We start from the raw sequence: 11,963 nt of genomic DNA, 5'->3' as shown, positions 1-11,963 counted from the left end.
AACTGTGGAGCAGATTATTTCAAATGGTTGCAAATATAAATAGCTGTTGTCTTGTGAAAAAAAATCACATAGCAAACCCCAAATATTTTCTTATAGAGAATTTTGTTTTAGATTGTATTTCCTGTGTTATTCTTGCCCCCTATTTCTTTTTGTTATTTCTATCAATATTTGCATGTAAACAATCTCTGTTGCTTAGCAATTCATTACTGTCTTTAGTTATTTATTTTCTATTTTGCTGAAAGTATTTACTTCTTTGATAGAGAAGAGAGCTGCCAGACTTCTCTCTCATGTATAAGGTTTATTGCACTTTAAAATTTAAGCATAAAGTTTGTTTCAGAAAGAAGTGGCTCAACTGTTCTTCAAATTTTTATTTTACAACTGGGTTAAGCAAATCATTGCTTTTTTTTTTTTTATCATCATTGCTCATTACTGCTTTTTGACTATCTTCACCTACTTGAGTCTGTGAAGACACCTGGAAGTGGATTTTCACATGGTCCTGGACAAAGAATTAAGAGTGAAGAAAGTCAAGGTCCTGTCCTTGTTTTACAGACCTGTGTTAGGGTGAACATTAAATTCCTGGGCCTCAATTATTTTTCATTTGAAAAGTGTAAGGCTGTGTTTACCTCAGCACCCACATTAAAACTCCAACTACAGTGATGAGATCAGCAGGGCCTCTACTCAAGGATGACATGGAAAAGCCACGCAGCACTGGAGTGCCACAGGTGGTGTACATAATGACTTCATGTGATTTTTGCTGGCTGTCTCATTTAGGCAATCCCGCACTCAGCTCTAGAAGAGCACACTAGCAGGATGCTTATAGGGTTCAGGACATGGTAACCCCAATATGGTACCTGGAAACTGAGAAAACAGCAGAATCAAGATACTCTCAGCTTCCTCTTAATCACTCTTCTTTGAAAGAACCATAAGACCTTCACTCTTGTGGTACTCTCTCTGAACCCAGAAAGACACAAGGACACAGAAAAAGAATCATAACAAGCAGGCCTTCCTAGGTTCCCTCAGTTTCCTGTTAGATCATATCCTTTTGTACTACCATTGCTATTTCTCTATAAATCAACTGTTTTTTATCTGACTTACCACAAAAATAAACAAGATCCCCTGACTCTTAGATCTTCATTTCTCAAGGCTCCATTGTCACATAAAACTTATATTAAGGGCTAGGGGCATGGCTTTAAGTGGTAGAGTACCTGATTAGTAAGAGCAAGGCCTTGAGTTCAAATCCCATTAGCATGAAAATACTTTCTATTAAATGAATTTGTACATATTTTTCTTGTTATCTGGTCTTTCGTTATAGGGACCACCATTATGAACCTAGTAATAAGAAAGATACTTCTTTTTCTCTTATAATCCTAAACTCTAAAATTACCCACCCCATACAATGGACTCCCACACTCTCTTGCCCTTCTTGCTATTTTACACTCATCTTCAATTTCATTCAGTCAATTACTTTACTACTTAATTCTACTAGAGAAGTCATGGTGTTGCTTCCCAGACTGACAGAGTACCTTCTTCTCTGAGAAGATTAAATTAAAGCAGATTGGTTCTTGTAGCTTCATTTTTCTCATGAGTCTATTGAAAAATTGAATATGTCACAGACCAAAAAGAATGAACACAACTTCATTAGTAGTAGACTTCTAGATTAAGGAATTAAAACTCCTGCATTATGTAACATTCATTCAGCTTTGGAGGTGGGGAGCACTAAAAGAGTTAAGAAATACAGAAAAATGCATCAGCTAGAAAGAAGCAACAATGACATGAAGAAGACCACTTGAGTCACCCTTAAGGTGAGTTCTGAAGCCAATTTGTGGTCACTGCCATCATATACAGGCCATTCAACACTGCAGTGGAGAATTTTACAGAGCTAGATGAATGGAAGGACTGCATCATCTCCAGTTTTCTTTTTTCCCCTTTGTTCTCTAACAGCCTCCACAAGCCTGTCAGCATCTTGCTAGAGCCTCAAGAGAACCTAATGCCCAGGATGAGTTCAATTCATACTACCCTTCCTCACCCATTCTACTTCTCAGTTCTTTTGGCAAACATGAGGTTTCTCATTCTGTTTTATTTTTTTTCTATCTCATTTAGGAAATGGAGAGAGATTACTGAATGCTGAGTAATTCTTTGGTTCAAAAAATATATCCTTCTTTTTTCCTTGGACCATCATAAAAAGTAGTGGATAATGGTGTGCTTGGGAGGCTTACACATTTAAAAAGAGGTGATTATTCCCCATTGGCTTTGCAAGGGATGAGAAAGATGATCTAAGCATTAGGATTGAAATGGTTTTTAATAGGTATAGCTGTACATTTATTCAGAGAATTATGTCTGTGGTAGCCTTTCAGATGCTACTCTACTATCCTTCATCTCTTTGTTCATAAGCTTCTGTGGCTTTTACCAAAAACATATCCATGGTCATTTCATTAGTAACACAGTATAATAAAGGTGCCCATCTCCTTGGTTACAAACTTGAAGGGAAGAATGTAGGAGATAATCTATTTGATTACCAGAGAAATTCAATTTAGGCTGAAAGTCTTGGCAAACAGATAGGAATTACCCCATGGCTGACTAAATTTTCATCAGAAGACAGCACTAAACCACTAAATTCTACTTAGGGTTTTATGGTCAACTTATGTTACATTTAAATTTTGAATAGTATGATAGACTGAATAGCCTGTCCAGTGGTCAAACTTAACATGAAATCTTTCCAATAAAAATGGTTCATATTCAGAAATATGCATCATTGCATGAATGGCAAATTCAGTAAATTGATATCAGGAGAAAATGTTGGAAAATATTCCTTAGGGTAAGCTCTCTAAACCTCAAAATTAGAGTCAATTTGTTGTACCCAGACAAATCTATTGTTCTAAACTGAGCATTTGCTGAGGGCAGACCTTCAAGATGTTGAGAGCAGTTCCAAAAACCTTAAGTAACATTCATTGCTCTTTGGTCAGACTAGGAAAATAAGATGCTCTCAGCAACCAAAAAGTCTTATTAAGTAAGCATTTCTAAATTGTGAAGGTCACCATATCCTTTGCTTTTTAAACAAATCAGTCTGATTATATTAGAGTCAGAACGCATCTCCAGTGTAAGGTTTCACTACATTAGAAACTATGAATTGCAGTATGATTAGAAACAAGTGACTAGAGCCTAGCACTGGTGGCTCATTCCTATCATCTGAACTACTTAGTAAGATCATGGTTCGAAGCCAGCCTGAGAAGGAATGTCCATGAAACTCTCATCTCCAAATAACCACCACAAAAAAAAAAAAGTCAGAAGTGGGGCTGTGGCTCTCAAGTGGTAGAGCACTAACCTTGAGCCCAAAAGCTCAGTGACAGCACTCAGACCCTGAGTTCAAGCCCTGGGATTGGCACAAACCAATGTGACCGAAGGACAAAGTTCCTGGAGCTTGAACAAGGGTTTACTGTTTGTTTAATGGGAAGAAACTGTACAATGCAGTTTGCCTCAGAGTCATAAAAATACAGTAGTTCAGAAAAGTCAAGCTTTTCTGGGTTGTTTTACAAATGCAGCCATGTTTTAGTATTCATCAGCGTAACTTAGAGAAAGTTGCTTTTGAACTGAAACTACTCACTTTGCGCTTCTGCCTCTCATCCCAAGATGGCGGAGGAGATGAGGAGGACTGTGTGAGCAAGGCCTCACAGACCAGGCAGATGAGCACTGCTTGACGAAGAGGACAACAGGGCAACCTGATTGCCTGCTGCCATGTTAACTCATCGCCAGGACATGGGTTTGGGTAGAGCATTAAGGCCCAGCCAGGGATGACCAGGCCGCAATGGTGCCGCCCCATCCGGATCTGGCCCCACCCCATCCGGGTCCTCCCTGCTGCAACTCAGCCTCCTTAAAAACAACAGCCTGCAGAGAGTTTCCACAGCACCAGAGGGTTATCTGGAGAACTCAAATGAGATGAATTGGTTTGATCACAGCTCCAAAAGTGAGATGTACATCTCCAGCAACGTTCCCCAAGCTTCTGTCTGTCTGACAGGCATGCCAAAGAGAGCCTTCAACAGTAAAAAAACAAAAAAAAAAAAAAAAAAAAAAGATACACTGAGTTCAAACCCTAGTATCACTGATGATGATGATGATGATGATGATGATGATGATGATGATGATGATGATGATTAGGGGATGTTACATGAGATGATAAGATGACAGAGGAGCTCATAGCTGGTCACTCTGAAGTAAGTTCACACCTGCAGTAAATTTTCTTGCAAACAAACAAAAACAGGCAGCCTTATAAGGTGTCATTGTTGAGATACAGCTTGTCATTTTTGGACAAACTAAGGAGAATAGGAAGTTCCTAGAAAGGTTAAGAACAGTGATAGGGTTGGGGATATGGCCTAGTGGCAAGAGTGCCTGCCTCATATACATGAGGCCCTGGGTTCGATTCCCCAGCACCACATATATAGAAAATGGCCAGAAGTGGCGCTGTGGCTCAAGTGGCAGAGTGCTAGCCTTGAGCAAAAAGAAGCCAGGGACAGTGCTCAGGCCCTGAGTCCAAGCCCCAGGACTGGCCAAAAAAAAAAAAAAAAAAGAACAGTGATAGTCCTCTTTCAAATGACAAGAAAAGATTGAATTCCTGCAGCAACAGACTGAACACTGCACAACTTAAGAGATACACGTGAACCCCCAACTCTACTGTTAATCACTGTAGATACCCATGATACTGAATAAACATTTTTTCTCCTCTGAAGTCCCTTGTATTTATTTAACCAAAAGAAATTACTCTTTATTAAGTCACCTGTAATTTTCAGCATGGGATTCAGTCTGGGGCTTGCTTCTGTCTTGCCTCATCCTTGCCCATGTTTAGAGAAAGATACATTAACAGTAACTAATTGAGAAAGTTGCATGCAGGTCATTGATTTCCTAGACATTGGACAAGCTGCTTGACTCTTCTCCAGAGTAGAGCTAATTTCTCTTAAATATCAAAAAAAGAATTTGACATTAGGCCACAAGATCTCTTTTAACTATTTAGATTTATTAACAATATTGGCCCCAATCCATTGGCTTCCACATTTTTTTCATGTTGCAATTTTTCGGTATATATAATTTTATGACTCTTACCAGCTGTGCAGAAATGAATCAACCAAGGGCAAACTAAATCTCTCAAACCGGAACAGTCTTAGCTTGCTTTCCAAAGAAGGATCGGGGTTTTTCTGTTCCTCATCTGCAGAAGAAATGAACATGGGTCCCACCATGCAGGCCGCCTCCTTTGGACATTTCTTTAGAAATCAGCTGTTGAGATGCATTCGTGGTCGTGTACAAAGACTCTACAACCTCTGTTATTCCACTTCACAAGCTAGGCTTAGTGGAAGCCTTGGAATTATTTCAGCAGCAGCAGCAGCAGCAGTGGCATCACAAGGTAGACACTCAATCATTTCAGGCTTTTCTATGATCTTAGTCATTTTGATTCCCTTTTCCACCATCCATGTTTGGTGACCCTCTCTGTACCTGGAAGCTTTGATCTCAGAACTAAAGCAGGCTTCCTGCTGTCTTGGCAGACATATCAGTAACTCCACAGAGGTTTCAAGCTGATGTTCTTTGAAGGAGTCCAAATAGTCCGCTGGCATTGCTGATGGCCAACATCTTGCAGTGACTGGCAGATTATAAATGACAAAGAGCATTTCATTTCATTACCATTTTGTGAGGCTCTAGGTGTCCCACAATGCCAGAGCCTGTGTTATGTGTGGCTGCATAGCAATTAATTATGTGAATTAATCCAGTAGCAGTTTTGCTTAGAGTATCCATATTGAACATGGCCGCCTCATAGGCCAGCTCTACCTCATCACTGGAAACCACCATCTTTATACTGTCTCTACCTTTCTCCATTGGTTAAAATTGACAGCAACTTGGGTTCATCAAGCTTTGGTTAACAGCCGCACATCTCCTACCACTGCATTGCCAGGCATTATGAACTCATTGGCTGACAACTTTACTGAGAACACTCCTACCATTGACCATGCTCTCTCCCATTACTACAATTCCTCCATCCTCAACAGCTTCCCCAAAGCCTTTTACCATGAACGGTGTTACCTTTCTCTTTCCTCTTCATTCATGCTCTGAATGACACTGAGTAAAATGAACATGCTATTACATTCAGTTAATTGCCATGCAATGAGGTCACTATTTGCCTTTTTTATGGAGGTATCTTCCACCCAGAAGTAAAAGAAGTCAGAGGTCTGCACCCTTGCGAGCCTGTGCCTCAGTGGGGTGATGTAGGAGCCATTGCAACGCTCACTTTGGAAATACAAAGGTGGCTTATAGGCCAGCTTTTTGGGCCACCTCATCATGTCCTCTGACCAGGCCTGAAGCCTTCCATCACCATAATTACTGCCATTATACCTCAGTCAAGACAGGAGGGGATGGAAAGAAAGAAGAGAAATTTTATCTTCCATTCAAGGTCGTCTGAAGTAGCATTCTGTACCTGAAGAACTCTCACAGCATAACCCACACCAGACATAGCTTGGGAGTGGTATTCTGTGGTCAACCAAAGCTCTAAACCAGAGATGGCTGCTTCAGAAGTTTCTCTCTTTCTCTATCCTGCTCTGTCTCTCTTCCTCTCTCCCATGCTCCCTCTTTTTCTCTGGCTCTTAAATTACATATTGATTATCATTAGGTACTTGTGCAAAGGGGTTACCATTCAGTGTGTCAGTTTATTAGTACAATGCATCTGGATTTTTATCACTCCTTTCATTATTCTCCCCCATCCTCCCTCTGAGCCCCACCCTTCCTCATCAACTTTCCTAGTCTCATAGGATATGTATGTGTTGAATCCTATGGCTACATTCACTGGCCCCCTTCCTTTCTTTAGACTCTAGCACTTATTAGCTTGCAATCAGTTTGCATTATGCCATCGGGTGTGTAGCTCTAGCTTCCTTTCAGCACTGTAAACACAGTTTTTGCTTCCTTTCTAATGGCCTTATTTTTGCTATAAAGTCTGAGTATGTTAGGTATTTTAAACGTTTGTATTTGACAATCCTGTGATTTTGATGCAGACAAAGAAAGGCCTACAACTGCTCAGTCTGATACCTTTTACAAATTATCTAAGAAACTTAAACTTCCACAATGAAAGGTTATTTTTAGGTAATAAGGTGTCTTCCAAAATATCAAGCCAAAATAACATATTCTTCAGGTCCTAATAGCTAAAATTTTTGAATAATTAGTATATGTCAGCCACTGCCTCTATGATCTTATGTTCTTGTATTTTATTGATATTCCTATGTATCATAACAATATTTTTACAATATTACCCTAAGATCATTTGTTATTACTTTATAGGTGATGGTTTGGGTCCTCATGTTTTTGATGAGAAACAAAGCTCAAAATTACTCCAAGACTGCATAGATATACAGTTGGTGAAAAAGAACTCACATTTTGTAAGCTACTAGTATATACTGAGAATCTACACTCTAACATTCTCATCTCTCTTCTCAGAATATTCATCATTTTCACCTTTCCTCCTTGGTTCTATCTCATCTTTTGAGACCCATCTCCCAATCTCAAATATCAAATCCATATGTGATCATCTCAGTTCCACAGTTCCACAGTTAATCATTTTAAGTCATTGTGATCTACTCATAGGTTTATTACCCCAATTGTATTATGAGCTCTGCTAAGACAGGGACTTAGTTTTATCACCTGTGATTGGCAGTGATCTTAATGTTCTTTGGCATAGAATGAGTTTTAAGTATAAATAAGCCCTAGACAATACATGGGAAGACTAATTGACCAGATGAATAAAGTTCCAGAAAGGTATCTTCTTGAATCACCTTTATAACCATATCAAAATATTTTAACAGTTTGGTTATATAATTTTATATATGGATAATATACAAAAAATAATGTATATTATATAACTATATAGAATTTCATAGTAGTATATATAATTATATCATTTATATTAATGTAACTATTATATGATTAGTATTATAATTATATATATATATCATGGCTTAATGTTCTGAAGAAAACACGGACTTCTAGAAGCAAAAAAATCTACATTTATGTTCATTTTTGGTACATATCTGAAAGGTATAGATTTGGGTAAATTAAAATCTGTTGAGGGGGGAGAAAGATGGCGCCGAGACAATAGGGAGGCACCCCGACTCGCACCAACTGAATAGCGAGCTGGGAACTCCAACACCCAACACTCCACCAAGAACCCAGCAAAACCAGCATCCAGAAGCAGTGGAGAAACGCAGGAAAACAAAAAGGAGCAAAAAAGAAGAACCGAAAACCTACACGGAGCCGGAGATTAATCGGGGCACCCTCCCCCCACCAGCCGGCCCTGGCCCAAACAGGGTCAGGCTGGGAAAGGGAAACCCGGCGATCGGCAGACAGGTTGCCAGGAACGCAGAATCCATATAGCGGGAGACCCCACGGACACAAAGCAGGGTGCGGACCAAGACACACCCAGCAGCGACGAGAAGTTCGGGTCCACACCGGATTCGGACAAGGGAACCCAGCGCGGCAGAAAGAGGGAACGGGGGAGCCACCACGACACTTCGCCAACCCCTGAAGGGCCAACGGCGGTGCGGGACACGCACACAAAGCAGCAAAAGTGAGTCCCCCATAATCCCTTCCCCCAACGGGAGACCCAAGCCCGACAAAGACGATATATCTCCCTCCCTCCCCCTCCCCACTCCCGTGGGAACAAAGATTCCCCAAATCAGGCGGGAAGCTCCCAGCAGGCACTGGGAAGCCAGTCTAGCAGGGGAAGGGCGGAACAGCCCCAAGCCCCCAAAGGTTCCTGAACTGGCAGAACCGGCCCCGTCCCCTTCCCAACAGGGGCCAGGGACGGCCGGCAGGGCAAGCCCCACCCGAGGCGCCTAGACCTTGCGGACTCTTACAACTAAAATCACAGGCGCTGGTGGGCAATACCAGCCCAGCAGGGTCACCTGAGCCTGATCTCGTTCCCCCTCCTCGAAGCGGAGGCGAGGTCTGAGGGTGCCAAGCCACACCCGGACAGTCGATCCCACTGGGCCCCACACATACTGCTTCCCCCCCCCAACGGACTCGCGGGAGGGCGCAAGCACAACCCAACAACCCAGGGCTCGCTCTGGGAGGCAGACCCCACTTAAGTGCCTGTTGTAGGGGACTCACAGTGCACAGGAGGGCGGGGCCCCGGCGAAAGCGCCCGCTCTGATAGGCGTGCCCTGCACTGGTGGGCGGGGCCACAGCGACAGCACCTGCTGACGCAGACACGCCTACACAGAAGGGAGGGAAGAACTACACAGACTTCCAGATGCGCAAATCACAAAGAAACATAACTCAGTTCATCAAAGGACAAGCCAACTCGCCAGCTCCAAAAAGCAGCACGACTGGAGAGGAGATGGAGAATAAAAAAGCAAATGAGGACATGTTAACAGGAATGATCGAAACCGTCAGAAATGAAATCAGAAAACAATTCCAGGAGTTTAGAGCGGAAATCTGGAAGGACACCCAGGAAGCCAAGAAAGAAATGGAAGCAAAACTGGATACAATGCAAGCCTCGTTTAAAGAAATGGAAGCAAAAATGGATATAATGCAAGCCGCCTTTAAAGAAAATCTCCACACCCTGAGAATTGAAATGCATGAAAAAATAGATTTAAAATACAACTCTTTAAAGGAAGAAATTTCCACGATCAGAGCTGATATGACAACCATGAATAGCTCTCTGACATCCATAAACTCCGCAATTGAAACCATAACACAAAGAGTGGACCATATGGAATCCAGAATCTCTCGCCTGGACGATGAAGCAGCTGACAACAACCAGAAAATGACCACACTCCAAGAAAAGGTGAAGCTTCAGGGAAGATTACTCCAGGAACTAATGGACAAAGACAAGAGATATAATCTGCGTATAATTGGAATAGAAGAAGGAGCCGAATATCAGAGCAGAGGGCTTAATCATGTTCTCAATAAAGTTATTGCAGAAAACTTCCCCAATCTCACAGGGGACCCCATCCAGGTAACCGAAGCCTATAGGACACCTGGCAGGCCAGACCCCAGGAAAACCACCCCAAGGCACATAATATTCAAGACTACAGACCTCAAGATTAAAGAGCAAATTCTGAATTCAGCCAAAGCGAAGAAGGAAACTTTTTTCAATGGGAAGAGGATTCGAATAACATCCGACTTATCCACACAAACTTACCAAGCTCGAAGTGAGTGGAAGAACACCATCCAAGTACTTCAGAATAACAATTTACAACCTCGGATCAAATATCCAGCGAAACTGGAGTTCACATTCGAAGGGAGAACCAGATCTTTCCACACCAAAGAGGAGCTAAAGGAGTATGTGAATAAAAAACCAGCCCTACAGCGAATATTAAGAGGGGAAGCCCACCCAACAGAGATCGTAAAAGACACACAGACAGATTCAGAAAGAAACTTCAATAGCCAAAGTCCAGCAGAAACACAAGCTCACTAAAGACAAGAAGAAAAAAAAAAAACAACAGGAAAAAACAGCCCAACAAGAAAATGGAAGGAGAAAAAACACCCTTATCCTTGATCTCTTTAAATATAAATGGCTTAAACTCCCCGATCAAGAGGAGCAGACTGGCAGAATGGATCCGCAAGCAAAAAGTTGACATCTGTTGTCTACAAGAGACCCACCTTACAGCAAGGGACAAAAACAGGCTTCGAATGAAAGGATGGAGCAAGATCTACCAAGCAAATGCACCCACCAAAACGGCAGGTGTAGCCATCCTGATCTCAGACAAGCTGGATTTCTCTTTAAAGTCCACTCAAAAAGACAAAGAAGGACACTACATATTGATACAAGGAAAAATCCAGAATCAAGACATCACGGTGATAAATGTATACTCACCGAACAAAAGAGGCCCGACATATGTCAAGCAAATTCTCACAGAATTACAGAGCAAGATAGATGCAAACACAATCATAGTGGGTGACTTTAATACTCCTCTCTCTCCAAGAGACAGATCCAACACCCAGAGGATTAGTAAGGGAGCTGAGGACCTAAATAACACCATTGCCCAAATGGATCTAACAGACCTATATAGAACCTTCCACCCTACAGAGACCCAATACACCTTCTTTTCAGCAGCCCATGGATCATATTCCAAAATAGACCACGTCATAGCCCACACAAAGAACCTCAGCAAATACAAAAGAATTGACATCATCCCATGTATTATATCTGATCACAGTGGATTAAAGGTAACCCTCAACAACAAAGGATACCACAGAGCCTATACACACTCTTGGAGGCTAAACCCCACGCTGCTATCCAACACTTGGGCCACAGATCAAATTAAAGATGAAATCAACGAATTCATAAGCCACAATGACAAAGAAAACACATCACAAAGAAACCTATGGGACACAGCTAAGGCAGTACTGAGGGGCAAGATCATTGCACTCAGTACCCACATTAAAAGAATGGAAGCAGAGCAGGTGAATACCCTCACGATGAAACTAAAACAACTGGAGAAACAAGAAATGACAGAATCTAAAACGACTAGGAGGGGAGAGATTACAAAGATTAAAGAAGAGATAAATCTGATTGAAAATAGAAAGACCATTCAACAAATAAATAAGACTAAAAGCTGGTTCTTTGAGAAAATAAACAAAATTGACAGACCCCTTGCAAGACTCACAAAAAAAAGAAGAGAAGAGACTCATATACGTAAAATCAGGGACTCCACAGGAAAAATTACAACAAATACACACGATATTCAAACAATCATAAGGAGCTATTTCCAAAACCTCTACTCAACAAAAAACAATAATTTTACAGAAATGGATCAATTCTTAGAGAAGTACAAACTGCCCAAACTGAACCAAGAAGAAATAAATCAACTAAATAAACCAATAACTTACGGTGAGATACAGGAGGTAATCAAGAACCTCCCTACTAAGAAAAGCCCAGGCCCAGATGGATTCACCAATGAATTCTACAAAACCTTTAGTGAGGAGCTAATTCCAAT

The 11,963-nt window shown here is 41.4% G+C and overlaps 1 pseudogene; it reads right to left on the bottom strand.

Moving 5' to 3' along the window:
* Positions 1-5,026: 5,026 nt before the first annotated feature.
* LOC125347787 lies at positions 5,027-6,314 on the bottom strand (annotated as a pseudogene).
* Positions 6,315-11,963: the final 5,649 nt, after the last annotated feature.

The sequence above is a fragment of the Perognathus longimembris genome, chromosome 3 (assembly GCF_023159225.1).
Source record: "Perognathus longimembris pacificus isolate PPM17 chromosome 3, ASM2315922v1, whole genome shotgun sequence".
Lineage (NCBI taxonomy): Eukaryota > Metazoa > Chordata > Mammalia > Rodentia > Heteromyidae > Perognathus > Perognathus longimembris.
Note: the sequence above shows the minus strand (reverse complement) of the source record. Positions and strands in the feature narration are given on the sequence as shown.